At 43.8% G+C, this 14586-nt stretch overlaps 1 protein-coding gene across 3 annotated transcripts in view; it reads right to left on the reverse strand.

The window, feature by feature from the left end:
- The window catches only part of LOC106586125 (double-stranded RNA-specific editase 1), a 196831-nt gene that overhangs the window by 137098 nt on the left and 45147 nt on the right, over positions 1–14586 (reverse strand). For 2 of the 3 annotated variants that reach the window (XM_014173015.2, XM_014173013.2), the window contains exon 2: positions 2478–2553. The exons of the other annotated variant lie outside the window; for it this stretch is intronic. The gene's annotated coding sequence lies outside the window, so the exon portion shown is untranslated. The remainder of the gene's footprint in view (positions 1–2477; positions 2554–14586) is intronic. 3 annotated transcript variants of the gene reach the window in all.

Raw genomic sequence — 14586 nt, forward strand, 5'->3', positions numbered from 1 at the left:
CAGTTACACCAGCTCTGTCAGGAGGAATGGGCCAAAATTCACCGAACTTATTGTGGGAAGCTTGTGGAAGGCTACCAGAAACGTTTGACCCAAGTTAAACAATTTAAAAGCAATGCTACCAAATACTAATTGAGTGTATGTAAACTTCTGAACCACTGGGAATGTGATGTTAGAAATAAAAGCTGAAATAAATCATTCTCTATTATTCTGACATTTCACATTCTTAAAATAAAGTGGTGATCCTAACTGACCTAAGACGGAATTTTTACTAGGATTAAATGTCAGGAATTGTGAAAAACTGAGTTTAAATGCATTTGGCTAAGGTGTATGTAAAATTCCGACTTCAACTGTATGTATGTGGGTATGTGTGTCTGGGCTGTGAAAGTTCATGTCTCATGAAAGCATGGACACACACACACACACACACACACCCCAAGGTGAGGTGGTCTATATCCTAACAATTCTCCCAGCAGGCTGCCTACAAATTAACACATCTTTTCCACTGTCATAAATTAAATATCACTGCATGACATTTTAGACTATAGTGAAGATTAATTAATCAGAGATGTTACCGCTGCAGTAAAAAAAATGTTTTAAAACAAGAACATTTAAATAAAGAGAAGCGGTCCCATCAAGAATAGCCTTGCATTTTTAATCTTCCTCGCCATCTGTCGGTGCACACCTGGGCAGAGCAGTATGCCCAGGCAGCACAGGCAGACAGCACACTGTGGGTAGATGCATGTACAAAAATGGCTAGACCGTGACTCAATCTTGTAGGTGGGTCTCGGTTTGTCAATAAACATGCCTGTCGGTTTGCCTGCCTCCACGCCGGTCTCTGTCCGTCTGTCTACTATGACTGCTCTCCACAACAGTATCTCCGTCAGCATTTGCCGGTATCCTGTACCCAGTCTGCTGTGCTTGCCTGTGGCGGCACTCATTGACTCACTGTGTTGACTAGTTCAGTGTGTTGCCACTATTTTGCCAACGCTGCAGTAAATAATCCTTACTGTTATGGAGGTGAAGAGGGGGAGACAGAGGACACCACAGGCACTTTGCCTGCCAGGATGAACATCAGCATCGTAACCGTCACACACCCCTCCCTGGCAATTTCCCTAAAAAAACATGCGTTGCCACTATTGGTATTCAGCATGACCGGTGCTGGCACTGACGTACGTGTGTGTGTGTGTGTGTGTGTCCAGTACACTGCCAATTATGTGTGTGGATACAGCTCCACTGGAGGCCTATATTTGCCTGTGCAGATCGAGAGGGAGAGAATGGGAGAGGCAACGGCAAGAGAGGAGCGCCCAGGTTTCCAGCCCGCAGAGCTCCTGAGGGAGTTAATTTGCCTGCACAACAGAACAACAGTCTCAGCGCGTCAATGCTGCCAGCTTAACACAGTCACTTCAACACCGCCAGGCACTGTCGCCCGTGCCACAGCCTCAGGGAGCTGCTGAACAGACCGGGCATTCAGTCAGTGCTCCACTCCGCCGAGCAGCATGGCATCCCCCAGAGAGCGCTCAGACGGCTCTGGGCCATTACACAATGCAAAAAAAGCGGAATTCCCAAAAGGGGAATCGGATCCTTTAGAAGCCAGCATAGCGCACAACAAATCAGCCCTAATCAACCGAATAGGATTTGGATTTCCACCAGTGGGGAGAAAAATAAGAATCCCTTACCCCCTGCTATTTGCGCTGTTCAAAAATAGAAACTGGGTAGAATTGTTATATTCTAAGACCTGAGAAAATACATCAAAGTCTGTGTGCCAGATGACGCAGGTTACAGTCATTTGGTGTAACGCACACTGGCGTTTTATGATACGGAGGTCATAGTTGCGGTGGTCATAGGGGCAACCTTAATTATTAATGTGTCGGGCATCGGAAACGCAACCCGGGTTGGCTGTAGTGTCACTTTCAATAAGGCAGCCTTAAAGCTATTGGGTAACCCAACACAGGGATATGATATTCATATGGTCTGCCTTTTTACATATTCATGGATTTAACTGTTGAAGGGACTGGGTCTTGTTGCAGAGTTGAAGATTGATGATTGTGTGTCCTCTTGGTGCCAATGTCAAGCCATGTCACTCAAAGGCCCGGACAGAGCCACACCTACCCAGGTCTCACACTGAACAAACCCTAGCAGCTAGTCATACTTTATTTGAAAATAAATAAACTGCAGCTGCTCCAATTGATCTACAAGCTTAAAGTCGTGTCTGTCAGGCACAAGTTGGGTAAGGATGAACAATCAGATGTCCGAGAAATCTAAATCCCACAATGTCTGAAGTCAGACTTCACAGGTCAGCCTTAGAGTAGTGACAGCGACCTTTACCAATGAACAGTCCAAATAGCCTGGATAGTTTGTGGAGTATTCTAGAATACCAGTGTGCTGGAGTTTCTTTTTCAAATGCTGTCTATAGAGTTTATCCACGCACTTGGAATTACGTAAGGTGTGTGGAGTGAACTACACTCTGTTCAACTTACTGTGTCTCTGGGCAGTCAGCGGAGTGATGCAGCTCTTTGCCAAAGTTTCAATGTCCTACGAGCAGGTGTTAGAGCTCTGAAAAGAGAGAATATCAGTATTGGTATTATAATAATCTTTGTGTAAAACAGAGAAGTCAGCCAAGCTACACTGAACAAAATGATAAAATGCAACATGTAAAGTTTATTTCGGTCTGTAAAAAAAACCTTTTGTGGGGAAAAACTCATTCTGATTGGCTGGGCCTGGCTCCCCAGTGTGTGGCTGCACCCCTGCACAGTCATGCGAAATCCATAGATTAGGGCCTAATTTATTTATTTTGACTGACTGATTTCCTTATGAACTGTAACTCAGTAAAATCATTGAAATTGTTGCATATTGTATTAATATTTTTTTCAGTATAGATAACCATACTAAACCTAATGGGAAGTGTCCGAATTTCCCAGACACCCATGCCAAGTGCATTAGTATCCACTTACCCAGATGTGCCGACCCTCAGCCCAGCGGTGTGAAACACATGACCACCAACAATCAAAAGCCATCACAAAAATGTGTCTGCCAAACATCAAACTGTGTGGTAGTCCATATTTGTAAGGCTCAAGGAAACTGGCAGAGGGGTCAGACGGGCAACCCCCCCAACCAACCAATAGCATTTGGTGATCCAATTATAGGAGCATCAAGGAGAAGTACCGGAGACAGGTGAGAGGCAAACATTTTTTTCGATCCCTGGCATCTGAGCAAATCACAATCAATTAGGGACTTGACCTGAAAGTTACCTGCGTAATAAGGCAGTGCCAGTACAGGTGGCAAGACTGGCATAGGAGATGGGCTTTGGCATGCCAGCCGGAATGTCAGTCTGCACGATGATACAGGTCAGGACCATTACAGTAACAACTGCAAGTAAGCAAATCAGATATCACATGGCCATTTGTCATTGAGTGACAACATTGACCCTGATACTGGTTGGTCGTGTCAAAGGAAACCAGACGGCCATTCGACACTAAGAAAATGAAGATGGCTGGACAAAGCATTCCAAACAATATTTGAGTAGATGGATTCAACTCAAAGTATGCATTATATGTGGATGTAACATTGATACGAAGGGGAAAATGAAAATGACTTTATTACAGTGTTCATAAAATTTGAATGAATGCAAAAACGGCTTGTTAGCACTTACGTAGCAATGATGGGGAGTGACAAGTACAAAAGATTTTACAGAGCGAAGCGATTTCCACGTAGCTTGAAGTAAAACATTTTAAAAATTAAAAAGAAGCACCGTGCCGCCCTTAAGTGAGCTGTTCAGCCAACCAAAAGAGGCTAGTGTGGGGTGAGTGGCGCAGTCCATACGGCTGCTGCACGTGGCATATGGTCAAGTTGGGTCTGAAGCAGCCACTCTCCATGTGTCACGTCTTATCACGGCACATGTGTGCGGAAGAGATGGAGAAGGGCATCAGTATTCCAGGCCCTCACCAAAGTGTTCTTCCTCTCCCTGAGCCCCCATAATCACAGCCAAGACGGGGGGGAGGGGGGGAGTTCTCCTACAAGGAGGGGGGGGGGGGGGGTCGCCTTCACGCCTTATCGCACCGGCCTATCTGCGCGTTCAGGCTAGGGTCCCTTTTTTCCTCAATTTCCACCTGACTGACGTGCCCAAAGTAAACTGCCTGTTACTAAGGCCCAGAAGCCAGGATATGCATATAATTGGTACCATTGGATAGAAAACACTTTGAAGTTTGTAGAAATGTTAAAATAAATGTATGAGACTATAACACAATAGAAAATGGTAGGAGAAAATCCAAAAGAAAAACTAACCAAACGTTTTTTAGTTTGAGAGCCCATGCTCTTACAATTTAAAGTATAAGGGCATATCCAAATCCAGCTCCCAGATTGCAATTCCTAGGGATTCCACTAGATGTCAGTCCTTGTTCAAGGTTTCAGGCTTGTTTCTTCCAAAGCCTATTGTAAAATCGGACATGACAGTTATATTAACAAGAATTTAAGCTTTTAACCGATATAAGACACTTGTATGTTCCTAAACGCTTAAAAGGCTAGTGGGCACTATTTTCAGATCCGGATGAAAAGTGTGCCCAAAGTAAACTGCCTGCTACTCAGGACCAGAAGCTAGGATATGCATATAATTGGTGGATTTGGATAGAAAACACTCTAAAATGCCTAAAACTGTTAAAATTATGTCTGAGTATAACAGAACGTATTTGGCAGGCGAAACCCCAAGGACAAACCATTCAGGATTGTTTTGGTTTTTGAGGCGACTCGGTTTTCAATTGATTTTCTATGGGAACCTAGATTTCTGTGGCACTTGGTTGCAGTTCCTATTGCTTCCACTAGATGTCAACAGTCTTTAGAAATTGGTTGATGTTTTTCCTTTAGAGAAATGAAGAAGTACGGCTATTCAGAACGAGGGTCCAGCCTAGTGCTCTCTAATGTTTTGATGCGCACTCCAGGTCATGCGCTTCACGTTGTTTTTATCCGGTATTGAACACAGTTTATCCCGTCTTAAATTTTATTGATTATTTACGTTTTAAAATACCTAAAGTTGGATTAGGAAAGTTGTTTGAAATGTTTGGACAGCGGTTACAGGTAACTTATTAGATATTTTGTAGTCATGTTGAGCGAGTTGGAACAGGTGTATTTTCTGAAACAAACTAAATGGACCAGAATTTATCGAACAAAAGGACCATTTGTGATGTTTAATGGACATATTGGAGTGCCAACAGAAGATCTTCAAAAGGTAAGGCATGAATTATATCGTTATTTCTGACTTTTGTGTCGCGCCTGGCGGGTTGAAATCTGATTTTCATTTGTTGGTATGCTGGGCACTGTCCTCAGATAATTGCATGGTTTGCTTTCGCCGTAAAGCCTTTTTGAAATCTGACACTGTGGCTGGATTAACAAGAAGTTAATCTTTAAACCAATGTATAACACTTGTATGAATCATCATCATCATCATTATTATTTCTGGTTTTGAATTTGGCGCGCTGCTATTTCACTGGGTGTTGTCAAATCAATCCCATTAACGGGATTGACACACGAAGGGATCACTAAGAAGTTAATATCCATAATTGCTATGATTATTTATTTGAATTGCGTGCCTTCCAGTTTCACCGGAAGTTGTCCCGCTAGCGGGACGCCTAGCCTTAAGATTAGTGGTGAACAAACTCTTGTCCTCAGTGTAATGCTGGCACACCAGAAGCTACTCCAGATGTTGACAACTCGATTTGATACCACAGGGATCGTCATCAGGCCACTGGGTTCCTAAAACCGTGACGAGCTTGAAAGTTTGTCATGGGGACATTTTTGCATTATAAAAGGTTGCCATATTGGTTTCATGGTAATCGCAACAATCCGACACGGCATGGTATGACAGGTATCACGTCGTTAACCGTAAAATGTAATTCAAGCGATATTATAAAAATCACTGCATGGTTATGGATCTGTTATGACATAGGACGGGTTGTTTTATTTCTGGCATGGTAAGTGCAGCCCTGTGCTGCCCTTGCTACGTAACTCCATTCATAATAAGAAGGAAAAGGGGAGCAAAAGCTATAGATGTTGGCAAACACATAGGATGGCATCATCCTGGCTTTAAAACGCAGTCTAAAAATAGAGCAGCATATCCTGTCAAACACTGAGACCAGGCAGCCAGTGAAGCTACAGTTAAATTGAGCAACTCCCCAGATGCATCCACGTCACGCAAGCTGAAACAGATGCAAGACAGTGACTAAAGTTAAATTAGGCATCTTATCCCACTGTTGATTGTGACATAAATATTAACTCAAGCACTCACAAACCCACTGCGCACACACTACAATGCCAGAATTTAACTCTAAGGGATAGGATAATTAGGGCCGAGATGATACCAGCATCGCGATACTTGTTAGTATCATGGCAAGGAAACAAAAAGCAGATTTAACTTAACTTCCTTAGAAAAAACAGCCCTAATGTTGGAAACAAATATTATGTTGTCGTCCTGAGTCACATTTCATTTCTTTTCCAAGCTATAGCACACAATATTTTACATACATTAAAAATTTTAAAAAAAACTGCTGTATTTTTTTTAAATGGACCAAAGAGTTAGGTCTGCTTTGTGTTTTCATTTTTGCCCATGGGAGGAAAAAAAAATGTTTTGTGTGATACTGGTATCGTCACAACCCTCATGATAATGCTTATCTGCATTACCCTAAAGATGTATAGGTAGGCCTATACAACCGTCCCCACTTACACAGCCACAAAGAGTCTCCACCCCTCAATTACAGCCTTCATCTTCTCAGCATGTCTCCAAGCTATCGTCAAGGGGACATTAGTGCCCAATGAAGATTAGGGGCATGTTACAGGGAAAGGGGTGTGGACTAAAGAATGGAGAAAGTCTAGTCAGGTGTTTTTGACACCAGAGTTCAACTATGGCAACAACACTTAGTGACAGTGAAGAATCTCCCACAGACTGCACAGCAATGTCAAAATGGAGACGCTATGTGACGCAAGCAGTTCTGTAGCCTGAGAGACAATCTGTTCCTGATTGCCAAATTGGTATGGTTTTGCAAATGCAACAATGTAGCGTTGTGAAATCCAGAAGCAGACGGGTAGCCAACCATGGTTAGCCATCTTGTGATCAAATTAAAATGACCCCTTGATGCAGTCAGTCAGAGGGAGAGACTGCTGCCAACATCCCAACTGATTTGACTTTCTGTAACAAAGGATAGCCTACCATTAATGCTCTAAAGAACATCAAGAAAACAAAATACTATGCTTACAGCAAAATGATCTCCGTGCATTTGACTAGACGTAAGCAGGAAGGCAGAAAACCGATGACGACGACCCCCCCTCCCCCCCAGTTTTCCAACACTTCAACCCACAGTAGCAGCATAGGTCATGTGTTTCGTGCCGACACCATTTTCACCTGTTTGCTAAGAAAACCATATCTGCAGACCCAATAAAAACAGACACTCAAACAGCGAGTGGTTTTCCCCTACGCCTACAGCACTGGCTTTGCGTTCTTGCTAACTTAATCCTTCAAGTGCATTTTGGGAAGGCAAATAGTGAAATACTCCCATCTAGATGGACGAAAACTGCAAGCAGACAGTTTGGCCTGTAAATGTTCAGACGAAAACTGCTTAGATTGGAAAGCATTTGATGAGATTTTCACTTTTCCCGAACTGCTTGGATTCAGCAGAGTGACAAGGGGTGTTAGAGTGCCAAGTGTATTTGTTAGTGGAGCGTGACAGAAACTGATCAGAACAGTTTCGACACAGACGTAATTAACCCCATTCCCTGAGTCTGCCAAAAGTGTAGGCTGGATGGATTCCCATCGTTGGATTTCCCTACGACTCAGACAAACTCTTAAAATTCTCTCTCGCTTTCTTGCATTGATACGGTTACTGCATAGGACACCAAAAATTACCACTCAATTTGCTCATCCTCCGGCCTCGAAAGAATCCCATTAAATATACATTAGACGATACAAAAAGGTTGATTATCTCCCTCCGTGTGGCTTCATCTCCCTGGGCCATGGGCCAGGAGGTGCTGTATGCAATAAGCAGACTGCCGCCTCGTCAAGCAAGAAACACAGTTAAAACATCACAGGTCTAATGAGGGTAGAGCAGCAGTGTCAGCAGTACTCGACTACAGACTGCAGCAACCTCTTGCTAGAGCCAAGAAGCCCTCACTGCTCCACTGTTCATATGGGCAGTATAAAGAAAAAAAGCTGTTATAGCCCTGCAAAGCAGCAATATGCTCTAAGTGCTAGAGACACGCAACACTAGTATTTAGTTGCTTCAATTGCTGCAGAGAGCTGGACAATAACGAACCACATGAACATACCTGACCCATTTCAAACCCAGTTGGGCAGTGCTTAGCACAACAAAGTCAACTGTACATATACCGCAAGACTGAAAAAGCTAGCATCAATGTTTATACGCGGCAGGTAGCCTAGTGGTTAGAGCGTTGGGCCAGTAACAGAAAAGGTTGCTAGATCGAAACCCCGAGCAGACAAGGTAGAAATCGGTCGTTCTGCCCATGAACAAGGCAGTTAACCCACTGTTCCTAGGCCGTCATTGTAAATAAGAATTTGTTCTTAACTGACTTGCCGAGTTAAATAAAAAAAGGTGAAGAAGAAAAAATAAAATACTGCAAATAAACCAAACGGGGCATATAAAGGCCGCAAACTGTCAATCTCAACCAATGAAACCGCTTGGCTCCCCACATCAAAGGGCTCCTATTGGCTTGACTGACAGTGTGTGATAGTCTCCCCAGGACACCAGTCTCCCATCGCTACCATTATTATCTCGCAAACAGACCCAACATCATTCATTATGAATGACGAGTCAGGGGCAACACAGGTCAGGACTCTCGCTCATTCAATGAGTGCTGGGAAACGGTCAGAAAGGCCAAGGAGGAAAAGAACAAAGGAGGGTGAGAGAATGGGCGTCGCTAGGGCTGCACAATATGGTAACTTAAAAAACTTTTTAACCTCTGGCAGTTTACCGCTTACCTTTGTACCATTGACCATTTGAACTGCTTAAATTTCAATAAAAACTGGGGGGGGAAATGGGGGTGTCCTAAAACTTTTGACCGGTAGAGTCTGTGCGCACCACCCACACCAACAACAAAAAAATTACCAAAAACGGTATGCCCTCTGACTACAGGTTGATTCAGTTATCCCACATCCTCTCAGGCCTCAGGGTTGTTCTCGCTCTTCCCGTCTCGGTCTTCCTGCCCTGGCTCCAAAGGTGTAAACAAAGCGACGGTCTAAAACCTGGGACCAATCTATTTGTTCCAACAGGGCTAATGTAGCGATTGAGGGGGAACAGTCAGTGCGAGGTTTGAACCAGACACCTTGTGGTTACGGGGCACGTGCACTACCACCTGTGCCATAGAAAGGTCAGGCCTCTTGGCAGAGGCAGCAGTACACTCTCATAAAGAGAGGGTCAGGCTACAGTGAGATAACCATGGGATGGTGAGGAGGATGATGAACTTGGAAGATGGAGGGAAAACAATTGCAAATTATAACAGCAATTATAAGATTATGATCAAACGTAGTTGTCACCGTTTATACAACGGTGACGATAAAGATAAGCGTGAGTCAAATCAAAAAGACACTGATACCGATTACACAAAATCTAAGTGAAGATAACATTGAAAGGATAAGATGATATTGTCATGTAATCCTTTAATCATTATCATTCACTTTGATTCACGACACTGAGGACAACCGTGATTCTGACGCAACAGGCTGTGTAAACTGATGACATTTGGCCTGCGCTAACAACGTTCATAAGCTCAAACGCGGTTATGAAAATCCACACGCAATTGTCATTCCTCTACCATAATGTTGTTGAGCCATCTCGTTCTACGCACACACACACACACACACACACACACGGAGGAGAGAACCACAAATCACCATAAATCAACAATAAAAGCCCTCTTCCTGGAGAGTTGTGTTTCATGTCATCTTCTTGGAGGTGAATCACAAGGCTAACAAGCCCGGGCAGGTGCATCAGTCTCTGGTGCAGAGGGGGGAAGGAGGGAGTCGTGCCTTAGATTCACTCAAACCAGATTAACACTGATGGAAAAATAACAGCTTCCCCATGACCTGTGACAGACAGCAGGTGAGATATACCCTCAAGTTACAAAAACGAGAGAGATATGAAATATATAGGGAGAGCGCGAGGGAGAGATGCAGAGAGTAGTATTATCTATATTACAGAGAGATTAGGCTCTGTGTGGTCTCGCTAGATAAAACACGTTTCTTTAGATTCCAGTCAAACGATGGTAACAAAATTACATAGAACAAAAGAGAAATTATCAGAGGAGAATAACTATGACAGTGTGGTTTAGAAAAGAATGGGGGGGGGGGAAATATGGGACAGCTAGAGGGAGAGGAGTCGGAACGCAGCAGGCCACTGCGGAGGAAAACAGTGCTTGTGTAATGCATTCAAATTGTCCCACCTTCCTGCTGGGATTGGAGGCTGCTGCTGCTGCAGTGGAAGTGGCCGGGGGAGAGTCTTTGACAGCACAAGCGGCTATGACCCACAGAGAGAGGGGAAAAACAGAGGGGGAGCTGGAGAGAGGAATAGCGAAAGAGATTAAGCGAGCGAGACCGTGAGAGCGCAAGGGAGAGAGTGTCAGCCAGGGAAAGATGACCCTCACAGATGTAACGTCCCCAACTCCCATTGCACACACACAAAACACACCCAGCCCAGGCAGTCCCTTCTGCCTCATCAGGATAGTGTGTGTGTGTGTGTGTGTGTGTGTGTGTGTGTGTGTGTGTGTGTGTGTGTGTGTTGGGGGGATGGAGCGACTCTAGAGCTGGGAGCACCAGTTCCCTCGCTGAGAGTATGTCCAGCCAGGGAGGATTCATTCCCCAGCAGGGTTAGTGAGTACCAAGCAGCATGGCATCCACTCACTCACTGACCTACTATACTCAGTATCACTGCATGTGCGTGGACATTTCCTGTCCGAATAGCTGGACTTAAGGGTCAATATATTTGTATAGGGTCTATACAATTAAAATGCGCAAGCTTACAGAAAGGTTTTGGTGTGGATCCAAAGAAAGTGCACATTGGGTGTGTGTGTGTGTGTGTGCGCGGTGTGTCATTATGTTATGCATAATGTGGGTGTGTGTATGGGGCACAAATGCGATTGTGTCCATTTTAGTTCGTGCGACTGTCTTTCTTGGACACACTGTTATTGCTCCACATACTCGGCTGTGGCAGAAGTTGCCTTATAATAGACTTCATTTAGCGTCTGTTCAAGCCTTGTTTAACTCAGCCAAACCCATCCAGCTGTCCATTAAATATTCGAGAACTGTCCAACGGCGCGGCCCTGTTTAAACAGCCGTCTGCTCCAGGAACACCATCTTTTTGAGACATCAACATGACCGGATTGATCGCTATAAAAACATGGAATAAAATGTTGATCTACTGCCCGTCTCGACGTGTCTTCACAATTCTCAATATGCCCTTATGGTCCCATTGTATGTCTGGGGTAAAAAAATATATATACTCTCAGGTGGCTGTGGAGTGGACACTAGACCTCTCACTGTTAACTGATCATAGAGTGGAAGGTGAGGTCGTTGCAAAATCGATTAGAATAACTTTTTTAATAAAACCCTGGCTAGAGTGCAGATTTTTGTTCCGGCCCAGCACAAACAGCCGACTCACCTAATCAAGTGCTTGACCGTTTGCGCTAGGATTAGTGCTGGGTTGGAACAAAAACAGAAATACCTTATTTACATAAGAATTCAGACCCTTTACGATGAGACTCAAAATTGAGCTCAGGTGCATCCTGTTTCCATTGATCATTCTTTAAATGTTTTTACAACTTCACTGGAGTTCATCTGTGGTAAATTCAATTGATTGGACATGGTGATTTGGTAAGGCACACCTGTCTACATAAGGTCTTACAGTTGACAGTGCATGTCAGAGCAAAAACCAAGCCATAAGGTGAAAAGGAATTGTCCGTAGAGCTCCGAGACAGGAATGTGTGGAGCCACAGATCTGAGGAAAGGGACCAAAAAAATGCCTGCTGCATTGAAGGTCCCCAAAAACAGTGGCCTCCGTCATTCTTAAAACGGAAGAAGTTTGGAACCATCAAGACTCTTCCTAGAGCTAGCTGCCCCGACAAACTGAGCAATAGGGGGAGAAAGGCCTTGATGTTCAGGGTGGTGACCAAGACCTGAAATTCCAATTTGACAGAGCTTGAGAATATCTGCAGAGAAAAACGGGAGAAACTCCCCAAATACAGGTGTGCGAAGCTTGTAGCGTCATACCGAAGAAGACGCGAGGCTGTAATCGCTGCCAAAGGTGCTTCAACAAAGTACTGAGTAAAGGGTCTGAATACTTATGTAAATGGATACGTCCAGCATTTCTAAAAACCTGTTTTTGAGTTGTCATTATGGGGTATTGTTTGTATATTGATGAGGGGGGGGAAACTATTTCAATCAAAAAAGTCAAGGGGTCTAACACTTTCCGAATGCACTGTATGATAGACATTTTCACAATCTGAAAGTCATATTCCTATCAACTTCCAGTGTAGTGAGAGCGACTATCACAGTTCTACGTCATACCGGCCGGATTACTGCCTGCTTGAACGCCAATAACTCACATACACATGAAATCATGAAATGACCCAGGAAATCGCTAGAACATCACTGAGAGGTGCATAAAAACAATTCAACATTCAAAAAAGGGTGAACCTTTCCTTTCAGAACATTCAGTGACCAGGCAAAGAGAAGGGAAACTCCATTGTGGTGTGTAGAGTAGCCTGGTGCTTTTAAAACTCGCTACTTTTTTTAATTTTTATGTACAACATGGCCCCACCCTGGCATTGCTTGTAAACCAAAACCCATAACCAACGCCCAATGTCCTCAAAAACAGACCTCCATCAAACATCTCCAGGCAATGTGGTACAGCACGGCTTTCCCATAGCCTAACTCCAATCAGACGAAAGGAGGCGGATGGGGGAAGAGGACGAGAAGGGTCAGAGGAGAGAAAAAAAGGCACAAGACAGAAAAAGAGCAAGCACGAGTGACCAAGAGAGGAGATTGTATTGGAATACCTGAGGACAGATGTATCTGAGTGCGTGTATGCATGTATTCGCAATTAGACATGTAGACACAGGGAAATTCTTCCCGGGATAAGTCTCAGAGCGAGTGTAATGCGGTGGCCGGCAATTCCTGAGGTGTCACCCCCCTCTTTCTTCTCCATTTGATGTGCCTCCATCGTAATCTTCCCCGGGCTGTCTACCTCCTCCCCATGCATTGAAGGAGGAAGGCAGTCGAGAGGACACACTTAGCCATTCATCCACATCCCTTAATTAATTCAGTCTGAGGACAAAGAATTCCCCTTTTCATTGGTCTCTACAGCTATCAGAACCTATTACAGTTCAGTGTAGGTCTTCTTCACTAGTTGATATCTATGCGGGGTTGACGTCAGAATATAAAGGACCATTGTGCTGTACAATAACAGGGCAGAAATGTGTTAATGGTCCTGCCCCACTCCAAGCCATTCAGGAGGCAAATTGTAATTCTATTTGAGCATGGGGAGTCTTAACGTGAATTGAGTGGATTCTGTTTTTATGAACTAATTCCAACGGTCAGTGATCAAGTGATTAATGCGGGTTGCGTGTCTATTTCCGTTCCTATTTTATGAACTATCCACACCTAACAAGTCAAGTGATTGTGTTATAACACATTCACTCTCGCATACAAACAAAGACAGTGAAAATGTATGAAACCACCCTGTTGCAATAACAAAACCAAGTGAGGCAATATATTGGGTAATGAGGAATATTTCAGATGGGAAAACAGAAGTTTGAGGCCGACTTGCTATGTTTATTCAACAAACCTTTTGGCCCAAGTTAATTTTTATACTTAATTTGCAATAAATCCTTTTGGGCTAACAAAACAAGTGTTAACGTAGTGGGCAAAGACCTAAATCTGCCATATTTCTTTGCAATATGTGGTTATCTACATTGCATTGAATGGCAGAGAGGTATGGCTAGAACTACAGCCCCCGTTCAAACAGCGTAAATAATCAAACTCTGGCTTTAATAAACTAATATGTGATAGTGTGTACATCACATAAATACAGTGTGAGTGAGTGAGGTTTACTAGCAACCAAATCTTGTGGGGAGATTAGTGTGATTAGCTATGGCTTAAGCAGATTTGTTATCGCGTGACGGATCAACTCATTATTGGTCGAGAGAAAAATCAGGACTCCTTCTCACACATATTGATAGAGCGAGAGCTAGACATTGAGCGAGAGAGCAAGAACGACATACAGATATCAACTAATATCAATTAGCGAACGTGCAGAGACCTGAAGGAGGCCGCCAACATGACACAATTAGATGGTTTGACGGCAGCAGACAAATAATTGCTACAGAGCCAACAATTAAAGGCCGTATTAGTGTGTGTGTGACAGCGTCATCATCATACACATAAACCATGAGTCTCAGCTCATTGGGTAGCTAACTAGCCTCCAAGTCACTACCTCTCTGCCACAAAGTCATGGAACGTTAGCAGAACTGTACTGTGTGGTTTCATGGTCTGTGTTTGACTTGGCCATCCACTAACAACAACATCAAAGTGACAGGAAA

This window comes from Salmo salar, chromosome ssa25 (assembly GCF_905237065.1).
Source record: "Salmo salar chromosome ssa25, Ssal_v3.1, whole genome shotgun sequence".
In the NCBI taxonomy this organism is placed as follows: domain Eukaryota; kingdom Metazoa; phylum Chordata; class Actinopteri; order Salmoniformes; family Salmonidae; genus Salmo; species Salmo salar.